Here is a 17,149-nt window from a genome sequence, read left to right on the forward strand (position 1 = left end):
TGTAGGGACATGCCTGTGGACAGGGAACTACAAATACTTTTGCATGCCCCTATGCTGTGAGCTTCGGTTTGGGACAAAGGATGTAGAAGCCACATGACAAAGGATATAAAAAGGCAGCTGCATCACATCCGTTTTTGTCTTCAATCCTGCATCTCACCTCTGGAGCAACATCTCTACAAACTGAAGTTTTGGACAAAGGACTGATAGAGCTTTGGATGTGTTCCAGAGAGTTGCCAGCACAGAGTGCCCGAGGCAAAGCAACAGTGGGTTCGTTGCCCGGTGTGCTTCGCGCCAATAAACACACCAGGGAGAGAAGCAAACAAAGTTTATTTGGGATCCCAAAGCGGTGCTAGGAGACAGGCACGTCTCAGATCAAGCACACTAACAGAAACAGTTTTTCTTCTTTTATACATTTTGCAGTTAAGCCTCACCCCCCCTTCTCCTCCCTTCCTCCCCCTCTATCCCTCCCTTCCCTGGTAACAGTTACTAAGCAAATAACGATTACATTTAAGCAGTTAAGTCATTCTTGGCAGCTATAAGCCTAGCTTGTTAGTAACTTCTTTAAACCGTTATCTTGTCCTTTTTCCCTTCATAGAATCATAGAATCATAGAATATCAGAGTTGGAAGGGACCTCAAGAGGTCATCTAGTCCAACCCCCTGCTCAAAGCAGGACCAATTCCCAGCTAAATCATCCCAGCCAGGGCTTTGTCAAGCCGGGCCTTAAAAACCTCCAAGGAAGGAGACTCCACCACCTCCCTAGGTAACGCATTCCAGTGTTTCACCATCCTCCTAGTGAAATAGTTTTTCCTGATATCCAACCTGGACCTCCCCCACTGCAACTTGAGACCATTGCTCCTTGTTCTGTCATCTGCCACCACTGAGAACAGCCGAGCTCCATCCTCTTTAGAACCCCCCTTCAGGTAGTTGAAGGCTGCTATCAAATCCCCCCTCATTCTTCTCTTCTGGAGACTAAACAATCCCAGTTCCCTCAGCCTCGCCTCATAAGTCATGTGCTCCAGACCCCTAATCATTTTTGTTGCCCTCCGCTGGACTCTTTCCAATTTTTCCACATCCTTCTTGTAGTGTGGGGCCCAAAACTGGACACAGTATTCCAGATGAGGCCTCACCAATGCCGAATAAAGGGGAACGATCACGTCCCTCGATCTGCTGGCAATGCCCCTACTTATACAGCCCAAAATGCCGTTAGCCTTCAGCCAGAAACATTCAGGCCTCATTATTACCGCTTGAGCAGGGGGTTGCACACAGATAACTGGTTGCTTACATATTCCAATTGCACCTGGCTTTTGAGGTTGATTAGAGTTTAAACATGGAAGGATAGAGTTTGGTTCACTTAGGCCTAGTGCAGGAAGGCTTCATTGACACTTAGTGGCCTTCCACCCTCCCGAGTTACCTAGGGTGATGCCTAGTGACGTCAACAACTCCCTCCTTTGAGAATACTCAACAAACTTTTGGCTGATTTTTCTCATATTCTGTGGACAAGATATGATTAAGTGCTATGAAGCTGGGGTTATCAATGAGAGGGTATGTTGGGATTTTTGGGGAGCGGGGGGCACAAAGCTTACGGAGGAGCGTCTTAAAACAAGCAATCAGGAGGAGGGTGACCAGGCACAGTACCACACCTGTGAGGAGGAGACGCACAAGGCCACCCCCCAGTCCTCCTAGGTTGGGCAACCAACTTCAAAGGGAATTGAAAACCTGTGGGTTCCCTTTCCTGGGCCTCCCACTGCTCAAAAGCCTGTTCAGCTGACAGGACGTGCTTGTTAATGTCCTGTGAGTTTTCCGGGACATAAGTACAACATTCATTCCCAATAAGGGCACACACCCCGCGCTGGGAGGCTAAAACATAATCTAAGGCCTGTCTGTTTTGCAGGGACAGCAACCAGAGCTGGTATAGCTTTGAGTTAAGGCTCTTTTTTTTTTATGGCTAAAGTCTTATTGGCATACTCGGTGAGAAACACAGAGAGCCTACGATAAAATTGGGTTAGCCGTTCCACCCCATAGGATGGGAGGAGGATTATACCCAACCTGTCTTCTTCCTTAATGGGCTCTGAGGTGGCATAAAAAGATTTACGCTGCCTGGGGTGGCCAGGGGTTGTCCCTTAATGTATACTGGGATTCAATGGTACAGTTTTGTGACAAGGGGGTACCTGAGGTATTTCTTCCCCTACTGAACCATCCCCAACAGATATCTGACCAATTTTGGGGGACCATCTTCCAGGGTAACCCTGCTGCGTGGTGCGGGACTTGGGAGCATACCCAGCAGTTAGAGAGGTTAAACTCTTGGGCAAAGCAAACCTTCAAGGACTCATATGTGTTTGTTTCCAAGTTAGTAGGGATCCCTTTCCATCCCACATGTGCCTGGGGGGAAACGGGAGGTAATGAGAGGAGTGTCCCTATGGCAAAGAGTACCACTGTGGCAGACCCTGGACCTGAACTCATGCTGGGCAGGTGACCCTAGGGCCTAACAATTACATTTCCCCAAATACCCACAAAATATCAATTACCAATAGTAGGCAGATTAAAAACAAAAGGACCAGGCCACCAGGTTAGGCTGGCCCTGTGAGAGTAAACACAACCAACGCTTAGACTTTTCACGGGGAGTGCACTGCGACTGTCCAAAGAGACCACAGGGCATTCCCAGCAGATCTTATTGTTTTTTTGAATAACAGTTTAAGTCTCAGGTCATCGCTGGTAGTCCTTTTCCGTAGGCTGGACGGTCCACCGTTCAGGAGCGGGCACTGCCTTCAGACGGGAGTGATGAATCCAGTTCTTGTGTCCCTTGACCTTTGCTGCTGTGTGGGAGACCAGCAGGACGGTGTGGGGTCCCTTCCACTTCTCTTGGAGAGGCTTGTCCTTCCAGGTCCGAACGAGAAAGGAATCGCCTGGCTGCAAGGAGTGGACAGGGGCATCCAGCGGGAGAGGCTGCAAATCGCTGGTATGCCTGTGGAGAGAACAGAGAACAGCAGACAGAGAGCACATATACTGAGATAAAAAGCCACACCCCATTTCCCACTTCCCTGCCAGAACCGGTGTACTGTTCATAGGCCATGCCCTTCCAAACATAATCTCGAAGGGACTGAGCCCTAACCTGCCCTTTGGGAGAGCGCGCATGCGGAGCAAAACAAGGGGTAAGGCATTAGGCCACTTAAGGGAAGCCTCTTGGCAGACCTTTGAGAAGTGCCGCTTAAGTGTCTGATTTGTGCTTTCCACTACTCCACTGGCCTGCGGTCGCCATGGAGTGTGGAGTTTCCAGGGGATCTGCAGGGCATCCGATATCTTTTGAATGACTTGGGATGTGAAGTGTGTTCCGTTGTCAGATTCCATCCACTGGAGGAGTCCGAAGCGAGGAATGATCTCCTTGACAAATTTCAGAGCCATCATTTTGGCAGTGTTGTTATGGCATGGGAAGGCTTCAGGCCATCCGCTGAATCGATCCACCAAGACGAAAAGGTATTTGAATCCTTGGGTCTGGGGGAACTCAGTAAAGTCTATTTGCCAAACCAGTCCTGGGCCTGGGGTAGGTTCCAGAGTGGCTGGTGGCACTGACACTCCTGGTCGAGGGTTGTTCTTTTGGCAGACTAGACATTCAGCCTGTACCTGGGAGGCCAGGGGTGTAAGAGCCTCCCTGCCATCGTATAATTCTTTGTTTCTTCACAAGGGTCAGTTCTTAATGTCTTTTGTAGTCAGGAATTCCTGGACTTTGTGGTTTCAATGAAGCAAGTGTTCCTTTTTCTCTTTTCCTGAAACAGTGTGGTTCAGCATCATACAGGGGAGAGGTTACTAGCACATCACCCTTTCTTTAAATAGGCTTATCATCAGTTGGAGAGTCCTCCCGAGGTGGAGGGGTTTTTTTACAGTGAGAAGCATGGGTTCAGGTGGGCAGTCCTTGGTACTTCACAGCGGTGTTGGTGGTTAACAGGACTTGGAAAGGTCCTTTCCAGTGTGGAGCCAAAGCAGTATTTCGTTGATGGACCTTACGTAGACTCAGTCTCCTTATTTCAATGAATGGCAGGGCTGCTAGGGTCTTTGGTTAGCACTTCTTTTATCTGTCAGAAAAGAAACCTTACACATTTCATTAATGCCTGGCAGTGTTTTGCATATCTCATAGTTGCTTGGGCACATTCAGGCCCCCCTTTTCTTGGTTGTCAGCCAAGTCTTAGCTGTGAACAATGCCCTTGGATGGGGCCAGCATTTTAACTTTGGACTGAGCTTGCTAGCTATATTTTTTTTCCTCAGTTAACTCGTTCTGTTCTTTTTCCTGCTCTCCTTCTTGGCTTCTTTTAACTTACAAAGGCAACTTCCACTCTTCACTCATACACCTTTTCCCAACAATGAACACATACACATTGCCATTATACACCCTTCCAGTAAAATAACTTCTATACAGAGCTTTGGAGCCACAAACCAGGACGAGCACACCCACTTTTGAGGAGTCCAACAAAGTTCAGGAGGCTCACAGTGGCTTTAAGGCAAGGGGTGAGACCCACAGCGGCAATTAACAAGTCATCCACATATTGCAGGAGGAGGACCCTGTCCTCATTGTCCCACTCCTCCAAGTCTCTGGCCAGGGCCTGGCCGAAAAGGGTGGGGGAATTTTTAAATCCCTGGGCCAACACTGTCCAGCAAAGCTGCTTTTTAACCCTCCTTTTGTCTTCCCATTGGCTCCACCCTGGGGCTTGCATGGCTGAGGGCTCAATTGCAAGGGTCATTAATTCTCTGGGGGTAAGGTGAGGGTTATTTCATCTTGGGTGAAATGCAGGGTGGCTCCTAAGCGACAAAGCAGGTCCCGTCCCAGTAGAGGCGTTGGACAATCAGGGAGGTAAACCAGTTTGTGAAATAGAGTTCTGTTTCCCAAAGCACATTCCGCTGGGCCATATACTGGGCACTTGGTTCCTTTCCCTGTGGCACCCACCACAGTGAGGGACTCTGACACAGGCAGCTGCAGGGGTTGGTTTACGGTGGTTTGTGCAGCTCCAGAGTCTATTAAAAAGTCTATTTCCGAATCTCCCACCCGCATTTTTACTCAGGGTTCTGGGGGCAGGATAGTCCGTCTCCCCTGACACCCCTATTCTTGATCCTCCGCTGCCATCATAGGGGTACCTTCCCTTTCGGGGCACTCATTTTTCCAATGTCCCTCCTTCCGGCATATGGCACACTGGTTGCGACCCAGACGCCTTTCCTGTGAGCCAGGGCGCCCACACCCACGTCCTCTCATTCCCCGGCCCCTTCCACCTTCCTGGAATTTTCCCCTGCCACCAGCCTGTACTGCTGCGACCATCATTTTCGCTTGCCTCTTTTCCTTTTCTTTAGACACAACCTGATTACTCTCCACCTCAGACAGCAGGGTCTGCATAAGGACATTACAATCATCACAGTCAGGCTTACAGCTAGCCAGGCACCCTTCAAAGACTGAGATAAACTTGCTTGGGTTCGTAGAGAATTCCCCTGCCTGTGCCTTAAAGGCTGCTAGGTCCACCGGGTTAAAAGACACATGGGTGTAAACCTGCATAGTAGTGGCCTGATTCCTATCTGAGCCATGTCTGGACACCACGGTCTCAGTGATCAACGGATAAAATTCCACCGAGGGGGCAATCTCTGGGACCTGAGACACCTTGTCTTTATATGGTGGAGGTGTGATAGCCGAAGGGGACACCGGACCTGCCATTACAGCTGTGGGGGGGGAGGGGGACTAACAGTAGCTATTACCGAACCTGGCGGAGTCAAATTACACTTTTGCAAAATATCTAACCTATCTCTTAGCAACATAAACAACTGTACATACATATGTTCATTCCATTTACCCGTTTGCTGACAAAACAGAAGTAATTGAAGGATTGTGTTATAATTAAGTGATCCTTCCGGTGGCCACCTTTCCTGATCCTCTAGCTGATTTTGAGGCCAGTCTACTGTACAGAACCTTTTTAATCTACTTTTAGTTATTGGATTTGCGCCAAACACTTTCCAATTCACCAGAATGCATTCCAAGGGTGTACACCTTGCCCTGCCTGCAGTACTCTGTCCCTGCCCCGTAGGGAGACACTGGGCGTCCCCAGGTCATAACAGGTAGACACTGGGCGTCCCCAGGTCAAGACAGATAAAGTCCTCACTGGACTGTTCCTACCTTATCCACGGGACCGGTTCCCCACCATCGCCCGCAGCTGCTTCTCCACTGCTCGAGCGCGTTGCACCGTTGTGCCCTCCGGGGTCGACCAAACCACGTCTCCGCCGAGGCCCCCGGTAAAGTCACAGGTGCGCGCTGGGCGTCGGGCATCGCCGCAATCTGTCGACCTCCGAGAGGGGTCCGGGCAAGGCTAAATTTCAGCCTCGAGCCCCACGTTGGGCGCCAAACCTGTTGCCAGCACACAGTGCCCGAGGCAAAGCAACAGCGGGTTCGTTGCCCGGTGTGCTTCGCGTCAATAAACACACCAGGGGGAGAAGCAAACAAAGTTTATTTGGGATCCCAAAGCAGTGCTAGGAGACAGGCACGTCTCAGATCAAGCACACTAACAGGAACTGTTTTTCTTCTTTTATACATTTTGCAGTTAAGCCTCACCCCCCCTTCTCCTCCCTTCCTCCCCCTCTACCCCTCCCTTCCCTGGTAACAGTTACTAAGCAAATAACGATTACATTTAAGCAGTTAAGTCATTCTTGGCAGCTATAAGCCTAGCTTGTTAGTAACTTCTTTAAACCGTTATCTTGTCCTTTTTCCCTTCAGCCAGAAACATTCAGGCCTCATTATTACCGCTTGAGCAGGGGGTTGCACACAGATAACTGGTTGCTTACATAGTCCAATTGCACCTGGCTTTTGAGGTTGATTAGAGTTTAAACATGGAAGGATAGAGTTTGGTTCACTTAAGCCTAGTGCAGGAAGGCTTCATTGACACTTAGTGGCCTTCCACCCTCCCGAGTTACCTAGGGTGATGCTTAGTGACGTCAACAAGAGGGACTTCACAAGCCAGCAAACTCACCAATGCTGCTAAGAACCTGATATATGGACTCTGAAGTCATATGTCTGTACCTGGTTGCTTTGACCATTTAACAACCCTCTTCTCGTTCTTTTCTTTCATAATAAAACCTTTGGTTTTAGATATTAAAGGACTGGCTGGCAGCGTGGTATTTTGGGTAATATCCAAACTAGTGTAACCCTTCTGCTAGTTGGAGTGGGCAGCAACAAGGGCCGGGTTCAGTATCTAGAGGTTCTTTTTTAACAATACAACACAATAGCAGCGCGAGCCCCCACCCAGTGACCTGGGACAAGTACACACCACCCCCGGGGTGCCTCTAAAAGGCAAAACTTCCCCTCTCGCTAGCACAGAGTCTGAGTGTAGCAAAAACCTTTAATAAAAGGAGGGAAATAACCCAACATTAATTTGGGAAAACACTACAACTAGGGTTCATAAACACAAACCATGAGAAAAGACCAACCCCCAAGTAAGCTGGTCAGTGTCCTTTTCTCCTCAGGGTCTTAAGTCCAGCAACCCAAAGATCCCTTTGACATGCTCATTCCTTCTCTGTACCCCACTCACAGTTGATTCTATAGCTGTTTTATTGCCTTCCTGCTGCCTCTGTATCTCCATCTTGGACTAAATTCCAAGGGTTGTTGGCCCAGGGATGCTACCTGAGGTTGTCTATTCAAATGAAATCCCCCTGAACACGCAAGAGGATAATTGGACACAAGTCAGATATCAGGAATGGCAATATACAAAAACCTGTAGGAGAACACTTCAACCTCCCTGGCCACACAATAGCAGATGTAAAGGTAGCCATCTTACAGCAAAAAAACTTCAGGACCAGACTCCAAAGAGAAACTGCTGAGCTCCAGTTCATTTGCAAATTTGACACCATCAGATCAGGATTAAACAAAGACTGTGAATGGCTAGCCAACTACAGAAACAGTTTCTCCTCCCTTGGTGTTCACACCTCAACTGCTAGCAGAGCACCTCACCCTCCCTGATTGAACTAACCTCGTTAACTCCACACTGATATATACCTGCCTCTGGAGATTTCCATTACTTGCATCTGAAGAAGTGAGGTTCTTACCCACGAAAGCTTATGCTCCCAGTACTTCTGTTAGTCTCAAAGGTGCCACAGGGCCCTCTGTTGCCCTGAACACGGAGATGGCTGCTGCACAGGGCACACCCATGATTCAAGTGTGACTTCTGTGGGGAGGTCACTAAGCAATAGATCACCTGGTGAGGGACTCTGAGCACCTGATGAGGCTGCCAGGGTTTCGCCTGGCAAAGGGGATGGGAGGTTGTAAAAGGGAGGGTTTGTCAGTGGCCATTTTAGAGACAGAGAGATGAGGGCACTGACTGTAGAAGAAAGAGAGAGAGACAGAGAGAGAGAGTTTGCCTAGTTCAGAAGAGGAGCCATGTGCAGGATTGGGGACCCGGGACCCACTGAGGGACTCTGACCTTCACCCAAAGCATACACCAGTATGGTGAGGAAAGTGAGGCAGATTTCTTATTGCTTTGTCTAGATATGTATATTTCTTGCACTAACTACAGTAAAGAGTGATTGGGTTGAAACCCTTTTCCAAAGCCCATGTGTCTGTTTGCTTCACTATCACAACCCCCCTGAAGAGGTGAGCTGTAAACCCAGAGTGCTCACAAGTTTGGCAGTCTGGGAAAGGGTGTGTCTAAGCTACTGGGGAGTCTGGGGGGTCACCAATGGTCCTGGGGGCGAGGGCTGCTGGGCCGTCTGGTCCCTTTCTGTGAAGGGCTAACAGAAAGAGAGCCTGGGCCCAGGGAATGTGCCAGACAGGTCAAGGGGAGGGAAATGCTGCAGCCTATCAGACCGAGGGATGCTTGAGAGCACAAGGAGCCAGTGGGGTGGGACCCAAACCCAGCAGCCTGATGAGTGTCCAGCCGGGGGAGCTTTGCCAGGGCTGGGTGGGACCACGTGAATAAACACTGTGTCACCGTTACTTTGCTCGGCCTGTGACTGCTCCTTGTCTCTTGCCCTGAACGGGAGCTGCTCATGAAGGTCCCGAGCTCCAGAAGGATCAGCCCATAGGGGTGTTTCATTTCTTTGGGTGCTCATGGCATTTCCAGAGAGGTTCTTCTGGTGAGGCCACTGGATCCTGATTGCTGGGGGTGGTGGACAGGATAAAGGGATAGAATAAGGCCATGGCTGAGAGGCTGGGTGTCCAGCCCCTCTCCCATGTGTCCAGCCCCTCTCCCATGTGTCCAGCCAGGTTCTGCTTCTCTATGGGGTTCAAGGCACAGCTAACTCAGCAGGTGCAAGCTAAGTCCCTCATGCACCAGGAATTCACTGGCTGATCCAAACACAGCGACAGCTGCCCCAGGTGTGGCTCCGCGCACTGATTAGAAAGGGCCCAGGCTCACACAGGGCTCCATCCCAGGCTCAGAGAGAGAAGGATGGAGGGACAGACATGCTCACTAAGGACCTGATACAAAGCCCATTTAAGTCAATGAGAGCCTTTCCACTGAGTATCACTAGATTTGGATCAGGCCCTTAGACAAGGGGCAAGAATGGGTCTGGCAGCAGCAGCACCCCAGCTATGAGACCCTGTTCTGCAGTAGTCAATGGGGGAGAAGAGGTGCCGTGGGGACTGCACAGGCGGGTAGGATGGAAGTGTTTAACCTGATACTTTATTGAATGCCAGGATCACTGCTGTAATCAGGGTTCTGTGGCCAGGGACTTGGCTTTGTTCGTTGGGCGTCAGCAGACAAGCAACCACTTCTTTACACACCAAGCAGTGCCACGCCTGCTAGGGGTGTTTGTATGGCAGGGCAGACAGTGAGAAGAGTTAACGAACCCTTCATTTACCCAGCCCCCTGGGGAGTGACCCTGGGCTGCCAGCCCACGCCTTGGGGACAGCTGGACACGGCCCCTCCCCTAGTAGGATTATCTCGGGGCTGAGGGGATGTTGAACATTCAGCTCAACTTCTGCATTCCCTGACATGCAGGTGCCTCCCCCGTCGACGCCCCATCGCCTGGACGTGGGACTCTGTGGCATGTGGAAGAGGTTCAGCACACGGGGTGAATCGGAACACAGGGCCTCTGCCAGAGCGGCGCCTGAGGGCAAATGTCCACCAACCCTTGTGCTATAGAGTGAAGAGGATGGACAGAATAAGGGGGCCCCTCTCTGTGCCTTTGCTGACCCGGCTCCCTCTGAATGGTTGCTGGAAATATATGAGCTGCCAGCCGAGATGGGAGAAGGCCCCATGCCTTCATCATGGTGGGCACCCAAAATGCCTTGGGATGCACTAGGGGAGCATACCTATGGGGGTTGTCAGCTCCTACACTGCACTGCCTCCAGAGCAGGCTTCGGCCAGGCAGATAACCCAGTGGGCGGGTATGGGGGGGGGGGGGGGGGGCAGACACTGACTTAAGGATGAGAGTCCGGCTTTAACCTTTGCATTCCCTGATGGCTCTGCCCAGGGGTGAAAGTAACTTAAAGGATTTACCGGTACGCCAGAGTCCTGAGCGGGGATGTGGCCTCAACCGGAAGAGGCGGAGCCTTTCAAGATTTAAAGGCCCTGGGGCTCTGGCTGGAAGCCCCAGGGCCTTTAAATCACCCCGGAGCTATGAGCTACAGAGGTGGCTGGGAGCCCCGGGGCTCAGGGATGAATTAAAGGGTCTGGGGCTCCGGGCCCTTTAAATCACTGCGGGAATCTGGCTGCCAGAACTCTGGCGGGGATTTAAAGGGCCCGGGCTCCCCGCAGCGGCTAAAGCCCTGGGCCCTTTAAATCACCACCACGGAAGCCGGTCCAGTCCAGCACGGCATACTGTACTGGCTTACTTTCACCTCTGGCTCTGCCCATCACCATGCAGATTCCCATGGCACTGAGGGATGTGTGTGAATGAATACGGGATGTTCTGCAATCTGGAAGTTCCTGGACAAGGGGCATCTGCCAAACCAGAACATCTCGCTGACCCCTGAGGGGCTATAAGGGCACGGTTCAAGATGCAGGTGCCTATCTGCCTCCTGTGCACATTAGGGAAATGACTCATGGCTCACAACGGTTGCCAGTCTCCCCTCATCTGGGGTCAGAAATGTTTAGCTTCTAGTGTAGATGGGGCAGACCCAGCCTCAGTCCTCAGACAGAAAACACAATAGACCTCTGTGACAAAGTGGGAATTTCCTTAATGTTTTGTATGAACACTGTGGGTGCCTGTTTCCCCTGTGTATCGAACAAGTATCTAGGTGGTGAGACAAGGGTGTGTGATCTTTGAAGAGACCCCTAGTGGGCAGGTGTGACTGCCGTCTATCTGCTGGGCCCAGACAACAGCTGGACACTCTGTATCCTGGCAACTGATGACTAGGGCCCATCCTCTGCAAGAGCTAGTCGGAGGAGTTGGAGAACTAAGCCAGAGGTGGAAGCCGGGTGACCGGTTTGCCTGGAAAGAGACAAAGGGCGGAGGAGGGGCAACTGGGCATGACTGAGGGTCGGCTGCTGGAAGCGAGTCAGTCTAGTCACTGTTCAGGTCATGCCCAGGTGGTTCCTGATAAAGTAATCTCTAAAATATTGGCCCCCAGTACAAAACAGAGCCAGATTACACCCCAATGTCCCCAAACTATCCACAACTGACATGCAACTGAGGTGCTGGATCACGTAGTCAGCTCCCTTCATTGTCAGCAGAGACCAGCAGACAGCTCCTCCGTCGCCACCTTCTGCTTGTTGACTTCAGACCACAGGGCCTGCCAGCATAAAACACAACAAGGACATTCCTTAAAAGCTTTTTACAAACAGCCTCATTTATCATTTGGATCATGCGCTCCCATGTGGCTCATGATCACCAGGGCCGCCGAGACTGGGTTCGGGCCCCAGTGAAAAAAAATTTTTGGGCCCCCCAGCGAGGGCGGACCAGCTAAACAGGGCTGACGAGAGGGCGGGGAAGCCGGGCCCCAGGCCACCTTCTGGGCCACCAGGCGCCGGTGATTTGTACCGGCTTCCCCCCCTCTCGTCTGCCCTGATGATCACATCCAAAATAGCTGCTTTCTTGGCTGGTGCTTGGTACAACCAAGAAAACCAAGGAGAGAATGAATTGGAAGTGTAATTTACAAGGATCAGCACCTGTCTATCTATGTAGACTCACGAATTAAGGTTGTTGGGGAATGTACCCTTAAGGGCAGCGGTGCAGCCACTCCTTTCTCATGGGCTGCAAACAGCTGTCAGGGATGGTCTAGATTTACTTGGTCCTGCCTCAGTACAGGGGGCTGGACTTGATGACTTCTCAAGGTCTCTTCCAGCCCTGTGTTTCTATGAGAGGTGGGATAAGTCCAAGGACCTTGGGAATAGGAGATATTGGTAGACGGAAAGTGATCCAGGTTATAAGTCGTGTTTGGGAGGAAATCTTGTTACTGTTTCTTTAAGGGACCAGGACCAGGAGCCTTGCAGAGCAGTTAAGGCATGGCACCCCCTCTGCCAGCCAACTGGGATGAGCTTTGGGAAAGGGACCAACATGTATGCTGCCTCTTCCCTTATACAGCAGGGGAGACACTGGTAGGAGAGGGGTGATGTGCTGGACCTTGCAAGCCCAAAGGGGAAAGGGCTGATGGAAGGGCCATCTGGAGGAGAAGCTGGCTGAGGGCCTGCACCTGGCCTCAGTGAGAACCCAGCTCTAGCAGGAAGGTTGGAGGGGCTTTGATCTAAGGAGAGAGCTAATAACTGCCTGAAGTGCAGCCCAGCTGCCAGAGAGGCTGGGGCTGGATTTGAGGATGCTCCTCAGCAGCTGGCTGGGAAGAAGCTGTGTGAGGAGACAGTTTGAGGGCAGGAGCAGTGGAGCCTGCTGCCTGTGAGAGATGCTGACAACCAGAGAGAAGGTAGGAGCAGCCCAGGGAAGTGGTGAGATTATTGCACAAAGCTGTCCTTGGCTGTGTAACACAGGGGCCCTGGGCTGGAACCCAGAGGTGAGGGTGGGCTTGCGTCCCCCTCCTGACCCCCCAGCCAGAGAGGAGGTACAAGCTTCAGGGCTAAAAGGCACAGAGACTGATGCGTTCCAGATGAGGGCTGAGAGCTTGGCACAGAGGCCAGTAGACTCTGGGTTTTCTGTTTGGCCTTTTTTGCTACCCCTGGAAGGGGACTGAACTGGAAGGTGACCTGGCCAGAGGGCTGGGCCATGAAAGCTGCAGACCACTGCAGAACTGGAATGATGGATAACAGGAGGTGCTAGAATAGAATAACTCGTTCCATGCTGCATTGTGGCATGAGCAGGTGCTATGGTGGCGAAGTCACTCTGTTCCACCTTCCAGAACACAGCTCAGCAAAACTCAAACCTCTGGAATCCAGGAAATGCAGAGGTAAGGTCCATGCCAACCCAACTTTAACTCTGCCCCCCTGGAGCTGGCAGTAGCCCCTGGGCATTATCAGCAAGCACATCAGTTGCCGTCGCTGTTAGGTGGAGGTGTATTGAATGGTCGTGGCATTAGCTGGAGCGCCTTGACAGCGGTGTGATCTGATGGCCATATGTGATCTGGGGACTAAGCTGAAGAGCACCACAGTGTTGTGATTGTGAAAAGAGATATGGGAGGTGCATGCGTGTGACAGATACGGTAGAGTTCATTGTATAAAGACTGCAGATGTTTATGTGTTATTGTGGGTTGGTACGGAACGTCTCGGGGGGGGGGGGGGGGGCTGGAGACAGGAGCCATGTAAACCGTGGGATGTGTTATGACCTTAAAAGGGTTATTTCAAACAATGTGAACTTTTAAAGTAGACTCCAGCCAGAAGGGACCATTGCCATCAAATACTATTACCTTAATCACCCAAACTTGTAATCTCATCCAAAAAAGTTACCGAATTAGGTAGATAACAGGCACAGTGTAATCCATTTGGTGCATGAGTGTCAGTGCCTAGCTGGAGAGCGAAATTCTTTCTTGAATACCATCGTCACTTTTGCTTCCTCCACAGGAGGTGTGCATGGCACACAATGGCTGGAGTAAATACTGGGAGACTGAGATCATTTGGGCCACAATCTGAGCTGTGGTTTGATCCCAGGCCTAGGAGAAAAAAACATTGGAAGAATTTGTCAATCTTAAGAAAAGCTCTTTTTTTGGAGGGGAACGTATTTCAGGGACCCGTTAGTCAAATCACCCCAAATTGGGAACACTCACCCTACCCCATGGATTCAAGGCAATCCAATTAACCAGGTGGATTTTAGAGCACTTAGAAGAGCTTGGAACAGAAAGCAATTCTTACCTATGGTGGCAGAGCTGCTGCCCCGCTCTAACTAGGTTTTTATATAATGCTGTAGTATGTCAGCAGTCTATGAACAGGGTGAGGTAATGCCAGCTCCAAACAATCATCAATTGTGAGTCGGGCCCCACGAACTCCTGGGATTGTTTTCAACCAAGAGTAAAAACAACCAAACTTATATTAGGTTCTTTTATGGATATCCTGGGTTTGGAGCCTTTGGAGTTCACATTTTCCAGCTTTTTTCTACAACCATGAAGGCTGACAACTCACTTTTTGTTTCTTAAATTAAAGCTGAGATTCTCATAATTCCAAGAGGTGGAAGTTTAAGAAGAACATTAAATATCACGAGCCTTGTGGTAAAATCACCAGAGCTGGCCACACCAAGGATGTGAATTCAGCCAGAAAACATTTTACAGAAAACTTACCTTAGGTTGTTTGCTGTATTTTTCAATAGTTCCCCCTTTTGGCCTGGGTGGATAGCCAAAAATTTGGGTCTTGTTGACGTCACTAGGCCTCACCCTAGGTAACTTGGGAGGGTGGAAGGCTACTAAGTGTCAATGAAGCCTTCCTGCACTAGGCCTAAGTGAACCAAACTTAGGGTTACCATATTTTGTGCCTCCAAATGGAGGACACTCCACGGCCCCCGGCCCCGCCCTCAGCCCCGCCCAACCCCGCCCCCTCCCCAAAGTCTCCGCCCCCTCCCCTGCTTCCCGCGAATATTTGATTCGCGGGAAGCCTGAAGCAGGTAAGGGGGGTGTGGGAGGAGGAGGCGCGGCCCAGGCTGGCCCCCCGGCGTTTCCAGCCTGGGTCAGCTCGGGCCCTGGGGTGCCGGCCCCGGCCGACCACCCCCGGCCCGCCCAGCACTGCCGGCCCCCGGCGGCCCGGCGCACCCCCCGGCTGACCAGCTCCCCGCGGGCCCGGCTGACCGGCTCCCCGCGGGCCCAGCTGACCGGCTCCCCGCGGGCCCGGCCGACCCGGCTCCCCGGCTGACCGGCTCCCCGCCGGCCCGGCCGACCCGGCTCCCCGCTGGCCCGGCCGACCCGGCTCCCCGCCAGCCCGGCCCCCCGCCGGCCCGGCTCCCCGCGGGCCCGGCCGACCCGGCTCCCCGCCGGCCCGGCTCCCCGCGGGCCCGGCCGGCCCGGCTCCCCGCGGGCCCGGCCAACCCGGCTCCCTGGCTGACCGGCTCCCCGCCGGCCCGGCCCCCCGCCGGCCCGGCTCCCCGCGGGCCCGGCCGACCCGGCTCCCCGCCGGCCCGGCTCCCCGCGGGCCCGGCCGGCCCGGCTCCCCGCGGGCCCGGCCAACCCGGCTCCCCGGCTGACCGGCTCCCCGCCGGCCCGGCCGGCCCGGCTCCCCGCCGGCCCGGCTCCCCGCGGGCCCGGCCAGCCCGGCTCCCCGCCAGCCCGGCTCCCCGCCGGCCCGGCTGACCGGCTCCCCGCGGGCCCGGCTCCCCGCCGGCCCGGCAGACCTCCCGATTTTCCCGGACATGCCCGGCTTTTGGGGATTTCCCCCCGGACGGGGATTTGAGCCCCCAAAAGCCGGACATGTCCGGGAAAATCCGGACGTATGGTAACCCTAACCAAACTCTATCCTTCCATGTTTAAACTCTAATCAACCTCAAAAGCCAGGTGCAATTGGAATATGTAAGCAACCAGTTATCTGTGTGCAACCCCCTGCTCAAGCAGTAATAATGAGGCCTGCATGTTTCTGGCTGAAAGGAAAAAGGACAAGATAACGGTTTAAAGAAGTTACTAACAAGCTAGGCTTATAGCTGCCAAGAATGACTTAACTGCTTAAATGTAATCGTTATTTGCTTAGTAATTGTAGGGTTACCATTCGTCCGGATTTACCCGGACATGTCCTCCTTTTTGTGCTAAAAATAGCGTCCAGGGGGAATTTGTAAAGCACTCACAATGTCCGGGATTTCCCCCTCCCCCGGCACAGCAGAGCGAGCGGCTGGGAGGGCTGCAGGAAAGTCCCGGGCTGGACTCCGGAGCAGCTGGAGAGGAGCTCCGCCCTGCATTCTGAGCAAGTGTCTCAGCACAAAGTGCAGCCCTCCCCTTTTGCAACTGGGAGCGGTTTCTGCCATGCAGCGTAGCAAAACGGGAGCGAGAGCACTTTGTGCTGATACAAGGGCAGCTCTCCCCTGCAACCCGGTCCGGACCAGGGACCGGGTTTTGTTGTGCAGGGCCAGGGACCGGGTTTTGTTGTGCTGGGGAGCTTAGCCACATGTCCGGCTCGCACAGAGCCCAACACCCTGTTCTGAGCAGCAGGGTAAGGGGGGGCAGGAGAAGGGGCAGGGAGGTTCTGGAGGGGGCAGTCAAGAAACGGGGGGGGCTTTTTGGGGGGAGTGGAGAAAGTTTTGGGCAGTCAGGGTACAGGTAGGGGGTAGGGTCCTGGTGGGCAGTTGGGGGGGGGGTCTTAGGAGGGGGCAGTTAGGGGACAAGGAACAGGGAGGCTTAGGTAGGGGGTGGGGTTCTGGAGGGCAGTTAGGAGCAGGGGTCCCAGGAGGGGGCAGTCAGGGGACAAGGAGCGGGGGGGGTAGGGGGCTGGGAGTTCTGGGGGGGAGCTGTCAGGGGGCAGGGGTGGGGAGAGGGATCGGAGCAGTCAGGGGACAGGGAGCAGAGGGGTTTAGATGGGTTGGGAGTTCTGGGGGGGGCTGTCAGGGGGCAGGAGTGCGGAGAGGGATCGGAGCAGTCAGGGGACAGGGAGCAGAGGGGTTTAGATGGGTTGGGAGTTCTGGGGGGGGGCTGTCAGGGGGCAGGAGTGCGGAGAGGGATCGGAGCAGTCAGGGGACAGGGAGCAGAGGGGTTTAGATGGGTTGGGAGTTCTGGGGGGGGGGCTGTCAGGGGGTGGGGAGTGGTTGGATGGGGCGTGGGAGTCCCAGGGGTCTGTCTGGGGGTGGGGGTGTGGATAAAGGTTGGGGCAGTCAGGGGACAAGAGGCAGAGAGGCTTAGATAGTCCT

General features: G+C 53.0%; 1 long non-coding RNA gene across 1 annotated transcript; it reads right to left on the reverse strand.

Moving 5' to 3' along the window:
- Positions 1-310: 310 nt before the first annotated feature.
- LOC135982931 (uncharacterized) lies at positions 311-6,584 on the reverse strand. Its single transcript, XR_010600421.1, has 2 exons — positions 6,144-6,584; positions 311-4,068 (listed from the first exon to the last, which is right to left on the reverse strand). It is a non-coding gene; the product is annotated as an uncharacterized LOC135982931 (long non-coding RNA).
- Between the last annotated feature and the right edge of the window lie 10,565 nt (positions 6,585-17,149).

This window comes from Chrysemys picta, chromosome 4 (genome assembly GCF_011386835.1).
Source record: "Chrysemys picta bellii isolate R12L10 chromosome 4, ASM1138683v2, whole genome shotgun sequence".
Classification (NCBI taxonomy): Eukaryota; Metazoa; Chordata; order Testudines; family Emydidae; genus Chrysemys; species Chrysemys picta.